Here is an 18,857-nt window from a genome sequence, read left to right as displayed (position 1 = left end):
TTTTAACCTACAAACTCCTCTGAAGGTTCTCTAGCTTGCCTGACAGGCTTGTCCGGCCACATGTGATTGCTCACAGCCTCCCAACCGTGAGAGGCATGAGATACTTTAAACCTTCTAAAAACAGGTTCCTTAGAAAAGTTAGAAAACTATTAGTATAAGTATAATGGGCTGATTAGAAATTGTGTTGATGAAGGGTTTTTCATTTGTTGAGCCAATGTTTGTTGCTAAGTCTCCATATCCCCTGCCCGTACACACATTAATGAATATATAGAAGAAATAAGTATTAACCTTTGATATTAATCACGTTAGACCTTAGGCTAAGTAAATTCTTTCCTTAACTAAAACCCACTACACCCTCACCTTATAGGAATATAACTTTATTTGGGTGGCGTCTGTTTTAAGAATAATCACCCCTGGAGAAATAAGTGTCCTGGTTGACTGACCGCTGTCACAAGGAGAGGGTCATAAATTGTCAGCAGGCCCCCTGGCCATAAGATGATGTAACATCCCTAAGACCTCTGTATACATTTGTATGAAGCACCTGACTTTGATAAAAGTCAGGACTGCTGACCCCGCGTGACTTTTGCATAACATCTCAGTGTATAAAAGTAGACCATGGAAAATAAAGAATGGGGATCAGTTTCTCGAAATACTAGTCTCCCCATGTCGTTCTCTCTCTCACTCTGGCTGAGTCTCCATCTGGAGCTTGGAACCCGCCATGCTTACTAATTATGCCTGGGCTTCTAAGATCCGACCGGGGAGGCCTCAGTGTCTCCTCTCCTTCGGGAGAACAGAAGGACGCCTGCAGCCTACGTAAGTGGTGCAAGCTTCTTGTCTTGAAGTTTTATTGGTCTCCCGTGTAAACCAAGCTACTCAGCCTCTTTTCTCCACTGAATTTTCCTACTGAGCTATCCTCATTCTATTACTCTTTACATCTCTAATTAATGTCTAATTGAAGCTATTGTATCCTGATCCTCGCTGAAGCCGTCTCCCCTTCGAATACCCTGAATCAGCCGGGGCTGGACCCTGGCACCACACAGTCAAAGGCTTTGGCATAGTCAATAAAGCAGAAACAGATGTTTTTCTGGAACTCTCTTGCTTTTTCTATGATCCAGTGGATGTTGGCAATTTTATCTCTGGGTCCTCTGTCTTTTCTAAAACCAGCTTGAACATCTGGAAGTTCATGGTTCACGTATTGCTGAAGCCTGGCTAGGAGAATTTTGAGCATTACTTTTCTAGTGTGAGTGTGAGATGATTGCAATTGTGTGGTAGTTTGAACATTCTTTGGCATTGCCTTTCTTTGGGATTGAAATGAAAACTGACCTTTTCCAGTCCTGTGGCCACTGCTGAGTTTTTCAAATTTGCTGACATATTGAGTGCAGCACTTTCACAGCATAGTCTTCCAGGATTTGAAATAGCTCAACTGGAATTCCATCACCTCCACTAGCTTTGTTCATAGTGATGCTTTCTAAGGCCCACTTGACTTCACATTCCAGGATGTCTGGCTCTAGGTCAGTGATCACACCATCGTGATTATCTGGATCATGAAGCTCTGTTTTGTACAGTTCTTCTGTGTATTCTTGCCATCTCTTCTTGATAGTGTCTGCTTCTGTCAGGTCCATACCATTTCTGTCCTTTATGGAGCCCATCTTTGCATGAAATGTTCCCTTGTGTCTCTAATTTTCTTGAAGAGATCTCTAGTCTTTCCCATTCTATTTCTTTCCTCTGTTTCTTTGCAATCGCTGAGGAAGGCTTTCTTATCTCTCCTTGCTATTCTTTGGAACTCTGCATTCAGATGCTTATATCTTTCCTTTTCCCCTTTGCTTTTCATTTCTCTTCTGTTCACAGCTATTTGTAAGGCCTCCCCAGACAGCCATTTTGTTTTTTTGCATTTCTTTTTCTTGGGGATGTGTTGATCCCTGTCTCCTGTACAATGCCATGAACCTCCCTCCAAAGTTCATCTGGCACTCTGTCTATCAGATCTAGTCCCTTAAATCTATTTCTCACTTCCACTGTATAATCGTGAGGGATTTGATTTAGGTCATACCTGAATGGTCTAGTGGTTTTCCCACTTCAAGTTCAGTCTGAATTTGGCAATAAGGAGTTCATGATCTGAGCCACAGTCAGCTCCCAGTCTTGTTTTTGCTAACTGTATAGAGCTTCTCCATTTGGCTCTCTTAAGGGAGTAGGTAATCATGATTCAGAAGGCATATGCATGCATGCTTAGTCATTTCAGTTGTGCCTGACTCTTTGTGACCCCATGGACTGTAGTCCATCTGTCTCCTCTGTCCATGGAATTTTCCAGGCAAAGATACTGGAGTGGGTCGCCATTTCCTCCTCCATCAGAAGGCACAGAAAGGGAAATTAGAAAAAAATCAGTTGTAGTATTTCTACAGGCAAATAATAAAATATTAGCAAAGCTTTTTCAGTAATGCAAAACTTCTTCAGTAATGTATAATAAACTTTAAGTAGAATCAGAATTATCCAGTGGTTTCAGGTCTAACATTGGTAATCAATTAATATGACCTATAATATTAACAGATTAAAGGAGAAAAAATATAATTTTATTACATATATAAAATTCTTTAATGAAATTCAACATCTTTCATGATTTTTCAAAACTGTAGAATATAGGATTTCTTAACCTGATAAAGGGTATTGATAAAAAAATTTTATAAAAAATAACCTCGTATAGGTATAAAAACAAACATTTAGCTACATTGTTTAGTGATGTATACTCATCTGGTAAAATGAAAAATAGCCAAAAAGATTCATTATTACAAAATTAGGATAGTAGTCACTTCAGAAAGAAAAGAAGGGGGAAGTAACTGGTGATGAAGGGGTCTTCTAAATTTCTTGGTGTGTTCTAGTTCTAAAATAAGGAATGGTTACATAGATGTATACTTCATAATTATTTAAAATGTTGGAGAAGTTTCGCTCTTTTAAAGTTTGTTCTCTTGTGGCAGTGCTTTTTGCCTGCTTTTATAGTAGAATCTCCCATAAGATTGATTAATTAGAGTTCTTAGCTCTATTTAGTTTTTATGACTCAAATATCTTTTAAAAGGAACTGTAACACTCTCATCAAATTTAAATTCAATGCACACCCCTGGTAGGAAATGCACATACATACACACACATTTCTTTCTAGGCCCATTTCTTTATCTATGTAGCTGTTCAGTATGAAGAGAGAATATTGCCGTTAATTAAAAAATGTGTTGTAGTTGGCTTATAAATGCTGTAATTTTGCCTTTACTACCCCTCCCTTGCAACACACAGACACACACACACACTAACACTCACACACACACACACTGACACACACACACACACACTAACACTCACACACACACACACTGACACACACACACACATATCCTCCGATGAAGTCTTAACATGTGAACTTTAGTATTCTTGTTGTTGTTCATTGTTTAGCCTCCAAGTCATGTCTGACTTTATCGCATGGACTGCAACTCACTAGGCTTCCCTGTCCTTCACTATCTCCCAGAATTTGCTCAAACTCGTTCCCATTGAGTCCGTGATGCTAGCCAACCATTTCATCTTCTGTTGCCCTCTCCTCCTCCTATCCTTGAACTTTCCCAGGAACAGGGTCTTTTCCAATAAGTCAGCTCTTTGCATCAGGTGACCAGAGTATGGGAATTTCAGCTTCAACAACAGTCCTTCCAGTGAACATTCAGGGTTGATTTCCTTTAAAATTAATTGATTGATCTCCTTGTAGTCCAAGGGACTCCTGAGAGTCTTCTCTGGCCTCAAAATTCAAAAACATCAATTCTTTGGCACTCAGCCTTCTTAGTAGTCCAACGTTCACATCCATATGGGACTTACTGGAAAAACTATAGCTTTGACTAGATGGTCCTTTTTCAGCAGTGATGTCTCTGCTTTTTAATATGCTGCTGCTGCTGCTGCTAAGTCACTTCAGTCGTGTCCGACTCTGTGCGACCCCATAGACGGCAGCCCGCCAGGCCCCACCGTCCCTGGGATTCTCCAGGCAAGAACACTGGAGTGGGTTGCCATTTTCTCCTCCAATGCATGAAGGTGAAAAGTGAAAGTGAAGTCGCTCAGTCGTGTCCGACTCTTAGTGACCCCATGGACTGCAGCCTACCAGGCTCCTCCGTCCATGGGATTTTCCAGGCAAGAGTACTGAAGTGAGGTGCCATTGCCTTCTCCCTTTAATATGCTATCTAGGTTTATCATAGCTTTCCTTCCAAGCAGCAAGAATGTTTTAATTTGATGGCTTCAGTTACTGTCCACAGTGATTTTGGAGCCCCCCAGAATAAAATCTGTCATTGTTTCCACTTTTTCCCATTCTATTTGCCATGAAGTGATGGGACCATATGCCATGATCTTAGTTTTCTGAATAGTTAGTCTTAAGCCAGCTTTTTCACTCTCTTCTTTCACTTTCATTATGAGGCTCTTTAGTTCCTCTTCCCTTTCTACTATTAGAGTGTGATCATCTGCGTATCTAGACTTAATATTTCTCAGGGAAATTTTGATTCCAGCTTGTGTTCTATCCCAGCTTGGCATTTCACATAATGTACTCTACATATAAGTTAAATAAGTGTTGACAATATACAGCCTCAACATACTCCTTTCCCAGTTTTTTGAACCAGTCTATTGTTTTATGTTAGTTTTCTTACATGTGAAATAATATTTTTTCTTATAGAATTGTGAATATAACATGAAGTGAAGTGAATTCGCTCAGTTGTGTCTGACTCTTTGTGACCCCATGGACTGTAGCCCACCAGGCTCCTCCATCCATGGAGTTTTCTAGGCAAGAATACTGGAGTGGGTTGCCATTCCCTTCTTCAGGAAATTTTTCCAACCCAGGGATCGAACCTGAATCTACTGCTTTGCAGGAGGCTTCTTTACCATTTCAGGCACCAGGAAAGCCACAATTACATCTAGGTGAACTTAATTTTTACGCTCATCTCACACGCTAGTAAGATAATGCTCAAAATTCTCCAAGCCAGGCTTCAGAAATATGTGAACCGTGAACTTCCAGATGTTCAAGCTGGTTTTAGAAAAAGCAGAGGAACCAGAGATCAAATTGCCAACATCTGATGGATCATGGAAAAAGCAAGAGAGTGCCAGAAAAACATCTATTTCTGCTTCATTGACTATGCCAAAGCCTTTGACTGTGTGGATCACAATAAACTGTGGAAAATTCTGAAAGAGATGAGAATACCAGACAACCTGACCTGTCTCTTGAGAAACCTGTATGCAGGTCAGGAAGCAACAGTTAGAACTGGACATGGAACAACAGACTGGTTCCAAATAGGAAAAGAAGTACATCAAGGCTGTATACTGTCACTCTGCTTATTTAAGTTATTTGCAGAGTACATCATGAGAAACGCTGGGCTGGAAGAAGCACAAGCTGGAATCAAGATTGCTGGGAGAAATATCAGTAACCTCAGATATGCTGATGACACCACCCTTATGGCAGAAAGTGAAGAGGAAATAAAGAGCCTGTTGATGAAAGTGAAAGAGGAAAGTGAAAAGTTGGCTTAACACTCAACATTCAGAAAATGAAGATCATGGCATCTGGTCCCATCACTTCATGGCAAATAGATGGGGAATCAGTGAAAACAGTGTCAGACTTTATTTTTGGGGGCTCCAAAATCACTGCAGATGGTGATTGCAGCCCTGAAATTATAAGATGCTTATTCCTTGGGAGGAAAGTTATGACCAACCTAGAGAGCATATTCAAAAGCAGAGACATTACTTTGCCAACAAAGGTCTGTCTCGTCAAGGCTATGGTTTTTCCTGTGGTCGTGTATGGATGTGAGAGTTGGACTGTGAAGAAGGCTGAGCACCGAAGAACTGATTCTTTTGAACTGTGGTGTTGGAGAAGACTCTTGAGAGTCCCTTGGACTGCAAGGAGATCCAACCAGTCCATTCTGAAGGAGATCAGCCCTGGGATTTCTTTGGAAGGAATGATGCTAAAGCTGAAACTCCAGTACTCTGGCCACCTCATGCGAAGAGCTGACTCATTGGAAAAGACTCTGATGCTGGGAGGGATTGGGGGCAGAAGGAGAAGGGGATGACAGAGGATGAGATAGCTGGATGGCATCACTGACTCAATGGATGTGAGTTGAGTGAACTCTGGGAATTGGTGATGGACAGTGAGGCCTGGCGTGCTGCAATTCATGGGGTCGCAAAGAGTCGGACACGACTGAGCGACTGAACTGAACTTAATTTTTACTCCATCAACAAAATGATGAAAAACCTAGTTATCTGTACTCATTGTGTGTTATGAGCTACCATCCACTTGGGGGCAGCATATCCTAAAGTCAGATAAACTACTTGAAAAAGAAGCCATACATGAGATTTGGCTTTAACTTGTCTTAACATTTATATCTTTCGAATAATGTATATTTGTATACTATAGTTTTGATTGCGCTTTTGTAAAAAGTTAGTTGTTCAGTTCAGTTTCTCAGTCGTGTCTGACTCTGCAACCCCATGGACTGCAGCATGCCAGGCTTTCCTGTCCAACACCAATTATCGGAGCTTATTCAAACTCATCTATAGAGTCAGTGATGCCATCCAACCATCTCATTCTCTGTCATCCCCTTCTCTTCCCACCTTCAGTCTTTCCTAACATCAGGGTCTTTTCCAATGAGTCAGTTCTTTGTATCAGGTGGCCAAATTATTGGAATTTCAGCTTCAGCATCAGTGCTTCAGGACTGATTTCCTTTAGGATGGACTGGTTGGGTCTCCTTGCAGTCCAAGGGACTCTCAAGAGTCTTTTCCAACACCACAGTTCAAAAGCATCAGTTCTTTGGCGCTCAGCTTTCTTCACAGTCCAACTCTCACATCCATACTCTCATCACACGAGTTTGTTGTTGAATCCGTGCAAAAGTTCTGAGACCTTTATTTTGTAAGTGAAGAAAACATCAGATTGCTACTGAATCAGGTTTTTGTGCAACATCCAGCAAGCCAAATGCTCAAACACGGAAGTACGCAGCAGAAAAAGGACTTTATTCTTGAGGCTGTCATTCAAGAAGATGGTAGAGCAAATCTCAAATGAGCCTCCTCCAAGGCTAGATTCTCAGGATTTTTATGGGACAGAGAGGCATGGTGTTTGGAGGTGCAGGGGAAGGTGATTGGAGGCAGGAAAAAGTTAAGGTAATAGCCGCTCTGCACAGACTTATCTGAGTTACATGCTTCTTCACCGGAGGCTTGATCAGAAAACTACGGGATTAGCATGTTCTCGGGTGGAGTTTTTGGCCCTTTAACATCAAAAGATCATCAGACACTCACGTGGGCCCAAATGAATTGTCAATGGTCTCAACCAAGTCGAATTGGGCAAGACTGATTCCATGTTCCAGGAAAACAACATGAAAGACAGTCGCTATAGTGACCCATGCATCAGAGGTGTTATTTATTACTACAAGAGGCATTAAAGGAATCTTGTAATATATTGCCTAAGCTAGGTGAAACATATAGGTTATGCAATTTTTAAGAACAATTAAAACAAGCTGGGTCAGAGAAAGAAAGTCACAGCATATTATTTTCTAAGCAAGTTATAGCTTAAGAGATCTAACTGATAACTATCTACTTTCAAGAGTAGTTGAGAATTTCCTGACAATTGAAAGCTGGAATTACATCTCATTTCCAACAGCTACATATTTCTTTATTCCACTACATTTTGGCTACAAAATAATACTGAGAAAATCATGTCCAAAACTTCTGTAGTTTTTTCTCTAGTCCCTTGTCATTAGTTAGAGGTTACTTAAAAAAAAAAAAAAAATTAGTTACTTTAAAAAAAAAAATCCAAAGAAACTCCAAGGTGTCATTGCCCTTTTTTCTCTAGATGTTTCTTATGCATACTAAAGTCTGAAAAATCACTGGACTAGGTACACATAGCAAATAATTAGAAAAAGAAATAGCATTTTATAGAATTTGATGAGGAGAGAATTGATTCTTATTCCTGAAATTCAGAAAACAAACTTCATAATAAGAAATATAACCATAAATTTTCACTTTTAATTTGGAGAACAAGTATTTATTGGAATATTGGAAATGAACCTCACAATTTATGTTGATCTAATTTATGCCTTGCTATGAGCAACTTTGGAAATGAATTCCATGACTTGTATTTTTTTCATTCACCTTCAAAACTTGTATGCTTGCGTCTATGGAGGGGTAAGAGAAGAGGTTAAAAAATAATACTCAGAGACAGGAAGGGAATAAATATTTTGCCTGAATATAAAATCATATTTTTAAGTGTAATAGAGTTTTATTTCATGCAGTTCTAGTGATTAATATGGAAATTATTTAAGTATACTTAGAGAAAACATGAAAATAAGTAGAAAATTTTTGTGTATGAATAATATGTGTATGCTGTGCTGTGCTTGGTCTCTCAGTTGTGTCTGACTCTTTGTGACCCCATGGACTGTAGCCTGCCAGGCTCTTCTGTCCATGGGAATTCTCCAGGCAAGAATACTGGAGTGAGTTGCCATGCCCTCCTCCAAGGGATGTCCTCAACCCAGGGATGGAACCCATGTCTCCTGCATTGCAGGTAGATTCTTTACTGTCTGAGACACCAGGAAAGTCCTAAATAATACATAAATATATGAAATTATATATATAGTGACAGAACAAATAGACAACTAAAATGAAATTAATTTTTAAATCATTTCCTTTAAAGAGCTTGGAAGGACTTGTTTTTGCTTCCTATTTTCATGACAGTTCCTTATTTTTTCACAAGATGGTGCTATAAATTGACCTCATTTGTCAATTGAAAGATAAGATGTCTTTGGTGCATTTTAAAATAACTTGAAGTTTAGCCAAACCCTGTTTTGCGGTAACTTGCCAGTTCACACTAGAGCCTTTGTCAGTGGCTTTCTGATCACTTGTTATTGGTCATGAGAACGAGTGTACAGGAAGTGATCTAGAGAAAAATACATCTATTTTTCTCTCAAAGCCAGGAACAAAATCCTTCTTAGTTTCCTGTACATATTGAAGCAACAACACTCTAGTAACAGTTCCCATAAAGATGATAGTGTAGCAAAAACATGAGAACATGTTGAATCATTGTGCTTGATTCATCAGGACTAAGGCCCGTTTATTTTTTCCTCTTCTATTTTTTGTTTTCTTTTTACAATTTGGAATTTTATAATTTAAAAGAAATGATGAAATCTATAGAAACTATTCTTTACCATCTGAATCATCAGGGAATCCCAATATGTGTTAAATTTGTAAAAATACAGATTAAAGTAGAGCTCTAAAAATTTGGGTTTTAATGGCTAAATTGCTATGCATAGTATATCATTATCTATATTTTTGTTCATGATTATGTATATAAATCTGATTGTTTAATTATCTTGAATACATTTTAAGTAGCCCTCTCAGAGTGCTTCCCCATAGCTCAGCAGTAAGGGTTCACCTGCAATGTGGCAGAGATAGGAGATGAGAGTTCAATCCCTGGGCCAGGAAGATCCCCTGAAGGAGGGCATGGATGCCCTCTCCAGGATTCTTGCCTGAAAAATCCCATGGACAAAGGAGCCTGGCAAGCTACAGTCCATGGGATCACAGAGTCGGACAATACTGAAGTGACAGCACAGTACAGCCCTCTCAGAAAATACATTTGTTCTATTTATTTGAATTATCTGTGGGAAAAAAATCATTTTCTATTATTTAGAGTCTTGCTCTTTAGTCTCTAAGTTATGTACTACACTTTACGACCCCATGGACTGTAACCATGGGGTTCCTCTGTCCCCATGTTCCTCTGTCTATGTGGTTTTCCCAGGCAAGAAATCTGGAGTGTGCTGCCATTTCCTTCTCCAGGGGATCTTCCTGACCCAGGGATTCAACCTGCATCTCCTGCTTGGCAGGTGGCTTCTTGACAGCTGAGCCACCAGAGAAGCCCTATTTGGAGTCTAAGATACAGTCAAATCCATGGAGAAGTCAGAATTAAGGAGATTTGAACTTGTTTTCTTTCTCCACCCCACCCCCAAATTGTTATTTTTGTTTCTATTTGTACTTATCTAGTTAATCTTGAAACATTTTGTTAGCATTGAGAATCTTGTTTTTTATGATGGTGGTGAGCGCCAAAAAATTGATGCTTTTGAACTGTGGTGTTGGTGAAGACTCTTGAGAGTCCCTTAGACTGCAGGGAGATCCAACCAGTCCATTCTGAAGGAGATCAGCCCTGGGATTTCTTTGGAAGGAATGATGCTAAAGCTGAAACTCCAGTCCTTTGGCCACCTCATGCGAAGAGTTGACTCATTGGAAAAGACTCTGATGCTGGGAGGGATTGGGGGCAGGAGGAGAAGGGGATGACAGAGGATGAGATGGCTGGATGGCATCACTGACTCGATGGACGTGAGTCTGAGTGAACTCTGGGAGTTGGTGATGGACAGGGAGGCCTGGCGTGCTGCGATTCATGGGGTTGGAAAGAGTCAGACAGGACTGAGTGACTGAACTGAACTGAACTGAAGGATTCATATAGTCCTTACACGTCTATAGCTATGTGGTTTTGTGTTCAATGGAACCTAACCTGACTTTAGAAACTGAAGTGTTAGAAGAACATTTAGAACCAGAAGGAGGCTTCAAAATAATCTAGTTTATTGCCCTTTTTGATATCATAAAAAGTATACGTTTGGACGTTGTCTCTGGTTGCTGACACAGAGCTCCAAATAACGCTTGGGATTCTCAGAGTGATAAGAATATCTTATTCTTTTTGTTTGTTTGTTTGTTTTTTAAATTTTATTTTATTTTTAAACTTTACAATATTGTATTAGTTTTGCCAAATATCGAAATGAATCCGCCACAGGTATACCTGTGTTCCCCATCCTGAACCCTCCTCCCTCCTCCCTCCCCATACCCTCCCTCTGGGTCGTCCCAGTGCACCAGCCCCAAGCATCCAGTATCGTGCATCGAACCTGGACTGGCGACTCGTTTCATACATGATATTATACATGTTTCAATGCCATTCTCCCAAATCTTCCCACCCTCTCCCTCTCCCACAGAGTCCATAAGACTGATCTATACATCAGTGTCTCTTTTGCTGTCTCGTACACAGGGTTATTGTTACCATCTTTCTAAATTCCATATATATGCGTAAGTATACTGTATTGGTGTTTTTCTTTCTGGCTTACTTAATGAGCCTCTTTGGATCACACCTGAGTTTGTTATTTATGAGGTGATTCTTGGTGGTTGTGGGGAGTGGGGTGGCACACTTAGATAGCTTCATTATGGGGTTGGTTTCCAGAAGAAATAACAACCACCCGATTAGAGGATTAGAATTTTTGGTCCCACCTCACCCTCTCTGGAGGAGAAAAAAAGCTGGAGACTGAGTTTAATCACTGATGACTAGTGATTTAATTAATCATGTCTGTGTGGTAGAACTTTGATAAAAACTTTGAAGCAACAAAGCTAGGGGAACTTCCAGGCTGATAATCACACTGACATACTGGGAGGGTGGTGTGCTCAGTAAGAACATGGAAGCTCTGCACACCCTCACTCTCATCCCCAATTCCTTGCTCTATGTGGCAACTCCATTTGGTTGTCCCTGGGCTGTAGACTTTATAATTAAACTGTAATTGTCAGTAGAGTGCTTTCCTGAGTCTTACCACTGATTGTAGCAAATTTTTAAACCTGAGGGATATATTATGGGATTGCAGAAACTCCCTGAATTTACAGCTGTATGGGCTGAAGTGCAAGTAGCCTGGGGACCCCATTTGTGGCTGGCATTTGAAATTACGGTAGGCTTGTGGGACTGAGTCCTTAACCTGTGAGGTCAACTAACTTCTGAATTACCTCTGTGAAGGTAAATAGTTGAAGAAGTGAATTGAATTGTAGGGCATTCAGCTGATGCTAGAGAATTGCATTTTGTTGGAAAACCAACACCGTTTTTCTAGTTTTCTCAATAACAATGGGAAGTTTAAAACTACGGCATGGTAATTGATATACTTAAAACCTTGCTGCAAACAGCAAGGGAAGGTGGTAAAACTGGCCAAGACTTCAAGCCTCCTGACTGAAAGCTCAGTGATCTTTGCTTTATACCACACTTCCCTTCTACGGCTTCTACTCTGATTTCTCTTTTAATCAGCAGCTACTATCTCAGCTAAAGGGAGGAATCTGTGGCTTGCACTTCGCCATTCCTTATCCCCATTAATAAGCTGTTTCTTGTCCCAGTTAAAAGATACAAAAACAAGTGTTGTGGCTTTATTTCTCACCTAAATTCATTGCCTGGGCACACCAGTGGCTTTACAGAGCATGCTACACCAGAAGTACGAAACTGGAGCCATTTCTCCTCCTGAGAATTTTTCCTTCCCACTTTCAACCCCTCTCCCAACTCCTGGGTTTCATTGGAAAATATGGGGACTCCTGGTCCTAGGTTATATGTAAATTATTCTTTAGGCCTAAAAACTGTTCTTTTTCTTTTTCCTTTAAGTTGGATTAGCTTTCTCATTCAGATTTACAATATTACACATACCTGATAGTAGAGAATCCCAGAGACAGAGGAGCCTGATGGGCTGCCGTCTATGGGGTCGCACAGAGTTGGACATGACTGAAGCGACTTAGCAGCATGGCAACCATTAAGGACATGAAAATTATTTACGGAAAAATTTGGTAATTTTTCTTTTTCTCTTCTTAAATGTTATTATTCTCTCTTCCCCAAGCTAATATTAATCACTTGTTGTATACCCTTCCTATTTCTATACTCCTACACATATATACCAACATACAGTTTAATATGTGTTCTTGTTTAGTCTCTAACTCATGCCCAACTCTTTGTGATTCCGTGGACTGCAGCTTGCCAGGCTCCTCTGTCCATGATATTTCCCAAGCAAGAATACTGCAGTGGGTTGCCGTTTCCTTCTCCGGATGATCTTCCTGACCCAAGGATTGAACCCACATCTCCTGCATTGGCAGATGGATTCTTTACTGTTAGGCCACCAGGGAAGCCCATGTATATGTGTACAGGTATATATATGTATATGTATATATAGAGAGAAATATATACAATATAGCTATGATTTATTGATTTTCTCTATAAAGTTTTAAATAAAAATATATAACATCATGCATTTTAATCTTGAGAAAGGAAAAAGTAGCCCTGACAGCTAGCAGCTGGCTTAGCATTATCACCTTGACCACGTTTTTTGCTTAATACAAAAGATTTCACAGAACACCAGTATCAGATGAAATCACTCCATAACCAGATAAGTGAGATAAGAACAAGGTCACTCTGTAATTATGTCTAAGCTCAGACAAAAACAAGAACACTGTGGAACCACAAAAGTAATTAAACATCCTTCTCTCTGCTAATACGAGTGACTGATATTTCTTTCCTAATAACAGTTTTAGCCTCACTCTATCCCTCCCAACTTTTAGTTAACATATTAAGATATTTATCATCAAATTGTTCCCATTTTCTGATTGGTCCAATATTGGACAAATCCAAGCTTCCTTGAACCCTTCCCCAAATCAATAAAACAAGATCAAATACTCTCTTGATTCAGTAAATGATAAATCTAACTTTTCTGACAGGTGGCCTTTAGCACACTATAGTTTGCTTAAAAAAAAAATATTAGGGTATAGTTGATGTACAGTATGTTAGTTTCAGGTATACAATACACTGATTCAGTTATACACACACAGATATATACGTAAATATATATATATATATGTATATCTATTTTTACATTCTCTTCCTTTATAGGTTACTCCAAGATACTGAGTATAGTTCCCTTTGCTATATGGTAGGTCCTTGTTGGTTACCTATTTTTTAAAATTATTTATTTATTTATGGCTGTCCTGGATCTTTGTTGTGGCACGGCATTTTCTCTAGTTTCGGAGATTGGGGAGTATTCTTCGTTGTGGTGCATAGAATTCTCATTCTGGCAGCTTCTGTTGTGTAGAACATGGGCTCTAAGATGTGTGGGCCTCAGCAGTTGCAGCACATGGGCTTCCAGGTTCTAGAACATAGGTTTAATAGTTGTGGCAAACAGACTTGGTTACTGCTCCAAAGCATGTGGGATCCTTCTGGACCAGAGATTGAACCCATGTCCCCTGCATTGAAGGGCAGATTATTTACCACTGAGCCACTATGGAAGCCCTGGTTATCCATTTAATATATAGTAGCTTGTATATTTTAATACCAAACTCCCAATTTATCCCTCTCCTCCCTTCCATTTTGGTCACCATAAGTTCATTTTCTATGTCTGTGAGTATAATTTTTGTTTTGTAAAAAAATCAATTTTTATCGTTTTTTTTTTTCTATTTTCCACATATAGGTGACATCATACAGTTTGTTTTTAAATTTACTACATATCATAAGAATGGTCAAGGTTGATACAATCTATACTACAGAATATGACTATTCTGTAGTATAGATTTACCACCAAATTCATACAGCTGTACAATAAAAATGCATCCTGTTACCACTACAAATAAAAACTGCTGCTTCTATTTCATTAGCAGAGATTTCAAAAAGATAAGATTAGTGGGTTAAAAATACGGTAATTCAATTATAATAACAGTTTCTGAAAAGTTTGTTGTTATATTTCCACCAGCAGCAGCATATGCTTTAATAATTTTTTTGTCATTTTAATAGGTGATATTTACTGTTTTAGTAGGCAGTCTCCAATTAGTGTAGCTGAGCATCTTTTGTGCCCGTTCATTCATTTTGTGCATATTATTTAGTGTTGCTACTTACTATTCTAGATGCTGAAAGCATAGTGTTGTACAAGCATATCAAGTCCCCTCTCTCATGGAGTTTATATTGTTTGGGTAAAAACAGTCTCTAAGAAAATGATAAAATTAATATATGATATGATAAATGGTAATAAATAATGTGGAGAAAAATAAAAGGTAGTTAAGAGGGAATGGATTGGGGACTATTAGATACTGTAAGGTGGTCAGAGAAGTCTCAAGAAGTTGATTGGCTGAAGAGGACAAGGGCCAAAGCATGAAAAATTGTTGAGGAGACTATTGCAATTATCTAAGTAATAGGTATCCCAAATTTGGGAAAAGGTAATAGTGGAAGATGTGGTGAGAAGAGGTTGATTTTGGATATATTTTGGAGGCCAGTTTAGCTGCTCAGTTGTGTCCAGCTCTTTGCAACCTCATGGATTGCAGCATGCCAGGATTCCCTGTCCATCACCAATTCCCAGAGCTTGCTCAAACTCATGTCCATTGAGTCGATGATGCTATCCAATCATCTCATCCTCTGTCGTCCCCTTCTCCTCCTCCCTTCAATCTTTCCCAGCATCAGGATCTTTTCCAATGAGGTAGTTCTTTGCATCAGTGGCCAAAATATTGAAGTTTCAGCTTCAGCATCAGGCCTTCCAATGAATATTCAGGACTGATTTCCATAAGGATTGACAGGTTGGATCTCCTTGCAGTCTAAGGGACTCTCAAGAGTCTTCTCCAACACCACAATTCAAAAGCATCAATTCTTTGGTGCTCAAGCTCAGATGGTAAAGAGTCTGCCTGCAACGGGGGAGACCTGGGTTCAATTCCTGGGTCAGGAAGATACCCTGGAGAAGGAAATGGCAATCCACTCCAGCACTCTTGCCTGGAAAATTCCATGGACGGAGGAGCCTGACAGGCTACAGTCCATGGGGTCGCAAAGAGTCGGACACGACTGAGCGACTTCACTTTCACTTTCTTTTCACTTTTTCTTTATGGTCCAACCCTCACATCCATACATGACTACTGGAAAAAATTATAGCTTTGACCAGATGGACTTTGTTGGCAAAATAATGTCTCTGTTTTTGAATATGCTGTCTAGGTTTGTCATAGCTTTTCTTCCAAGGAGCAAGTGTCTTTTACTTTCATGGCTGCAGTCCCCATCTGCAGTGATTTCGGAGCCCCAAAAAATAAAGTCTCTCACTGTTTCCATTGTTTCCCCATCTATTTGCCATGAAGTGATGGCACCAGATGCCATGATCTTAGTGTTTTGAATGTTGAGTTGGGTCTTTAACTCTCCTCTTTCACTTTCATCAAGAGGCTCTTTAGTATATCTTTACTTTTTGCCATAAGGGTAGTGTCAACTGCATATCTGAGGTTATTGATATTTCTCCCGGCAATCTTCATTCCAGCTTGTGCTTCATCCAGCCTAGCATTTTGCATGATGTACTCTGCATATAAGTTAAATAAGCAGGGTGACAATATAGAGCCTTGGTATACTTCTTTTCCAATTTGGAATTGTTCATGCAAATCTCAGAGAAAAGGAAGTTGGAAATGATTTTAAGATTATGTTGACATGATAGAGTTGACATTTACTGAAATGAGGAAGGATGTGGTGGTGGGAACAGTTTTGGAGGTTGAAATAAAGAGCTCAATTTGGGGCACATTGTATTTGAAATTCTTGTTAGAATCCAGGTACACCTATTGAGTACACTTTTAGTGACAGAAGTTTTGAGTTCACATGAATAGTCCAGAATAGAAATATAAACTTGAAAGTCATCAGCTTGCAGATAATTTTTAAAGTAATGAGACTTGATGAGCTCATCTTTGGTGTAATGTGGGTAGAGAAGAGGTCCTAAAGTAAAGTCCTAGAAGCCTCCAATTTGTAGAGGTTGTCAATATGAGAGGACAGTAGAAACGGAGACTAAGGGAGGATAGCTAGTGTGGTAAGAGGAGAACTAATTGGGAGTAATGTCCTCAAAGCCAAATGTCAGTTAAATCAAAAATAATTGACTGTGTCCAGTGCTGATAAGAGCTTCCCTGGTGGCTCATATGGTAAAGAATAGGCTTGCAACGAGGAGAACCAGGTTTGACCCCTGGATCAAGAAGATCTACTAAAGATGGAAATGGCTACTCACTCTAGCATTCTTACCTGGGGAATTCCAAGGATAGGGAAGCTTGGTGGGCTATATTCCATAGGATTATAAGAGTTGATAATAAGCCAATTATGATTTGCCATACAGTTTAGCAATATGGAGGTTTTCAGTGAACTTGGCAAGAGCAGATGGGTGAGGTGGTGGAGGTGAGGGATTCACTAGAATAGATTTGAGGAGAGACTCTGGAGATTGTGAATATACTCAATACTTTCTAAGAATTTGCTGTAAAGGGAGCAGAGGAATGAAGTGACTGCTGGAAGCTAATGTATGGCAAAGAGATTTTTGTATTTGTTTTTAACATGTAATAAATAACATTTATGAGACGAAGGAATGATTGTGCAAGAAAAAGGGAAATACTTGTGGACTAATATTGTAGAATCCAGAGGTTACATGGGCATGGGATCTAGGAACTGGAAGGGTTGGCGTTGTATGACAATGTGGACAATACATCCACAGAGAAAGTGAGAGAGCCTAAGGGATCAGGGGCACACAAGCTGGTATACACAAACTTGGATGTTCTTTACTGATTGACTTTGTCAGAAATGGGGGTTGATATTGGGAGTTTGGGTTTCCCAGGTGGTGTTAGTGGTAAAGAACTCACCTGCCAGTGCAGGAGATATAAGAGATGTGGATTCAATCCCTGGGTCAGGAAGATCTCCTGGAGGAGGGCGTGACAACCCACTTCAGTGTTCTTGTCTGGAGAATCCCATGGACAGAGGAGCCTGGCGGCCTACAATCCATGGGGTCGCAAAGAGTCAGATACAACTGAAGTGACTTAGGACACACGCATTGGGAGTTGGAGAATAGCAGAGAAAGAATGGTGTAGTCTTCCAGAAGAAAGGAAACCAGGATGTTGTGTCAACATAACCATGATTATGAATGTAAATGATACTATTCAGCATGATTGTGTGGATTTCTCCAGTCAGCTTTCGCTGCCATGACTGCGCTTTGGTCAGACCATCATGAGGATGAGGTAGAGGAGCCAGTGAATGTACCATTGATACAGAAGCATGATTCATGTAGTGTATCATAAAATCTCTGCTGAGTGAAGAGGTAAATAGGGAAAAAAGAGAAAAAGAGTGACAGTGACAAGTGGCAAAATCAATGGATTGTTTTTCCCAATGAAACTTTGTTGGAATTGTAATACCTGAAATAATGAGTTAAATGATCATTCAGATATTTCCTTCTGAAAAAAATTTCTATTCACAATCTTCACATATTTGAAAGAAGATTGTCTTTTCGATGTTTGTATTTTGAGTAACTGTATCTTGTCATTCATATGTGTTACAAATATTTTTACTAATGTATCTTTCTTATTTTAAGAATACTATGCAGGCATTTTTCAGGCATATTAACATTGTGATTAGTTTACTATTTTTTCATTAGTTTCTGTTCAGCACTGTTTCAGGCTCATTTCATGTTATTTTGAGAACTTTATACTGATTATTTTGTTTGTTCAGTTCAGCTCAGTCACTCAGTCATGTCTGACTCTTTGTGACCCCATGAACCGCAGCACGCCAGGCCTACCTGTCCATCACAAACTCCTGGAGTTTACCCAAACCCATGTCCATTGAGTCAGTGATGCCATCCAACAGTGTCATCCTCTGTCGTTCCCTTCTCCTCCTGCCCTCAATCTTTCCCAGCATCAGGGTCTTTTCAAATGAGTCAGCTCTTCGCATCACATGGCCAAAGTATTGGAATTTCAGCTTCAACATCAGTCCTTCCAATGAACACCCAGGACTGATCTCCTTTAGGATGGACTGGTTGGATCTCCTTGCAGTCCAAGGGACTCTCAAGAGTCTTCTCCAACACCACAGTTCAAAAGCATCAATTCTTCGGCACTCACCTTTCTTTATAGTCCAACTCTCACATTGATACATGACCACTGGAAAAACCATAGCCTTGACTAGAAGGACCTTTGTTGGCAAAGTAATGTCTCTGCTTTTGAATATGCTATCTAGGTTGGTCATAACTTTCCTTCCAAGGAGTAAGTGTCTTTTAATTTCAGGGCTGCAATCACCATCCGCAGTGATTTTGGAG

This window comes from Bos grunniens, chromosome 6 (assembly GCF_055505025.1).
Source record: "Bos grunniens cultivar Pamir isolate PY7600 chromosome 6, Bosgru_T2T1.0, whole genome shotgun sequence".
Lineage (NCBI taxonomy): Eukaryota > Metazoa > Chordata > Mammalia > Artiodactyla > Bovidae > Bos > Bos grunniens.
This window is presented reverse-complemented; position numbering follows the sequence as displayed.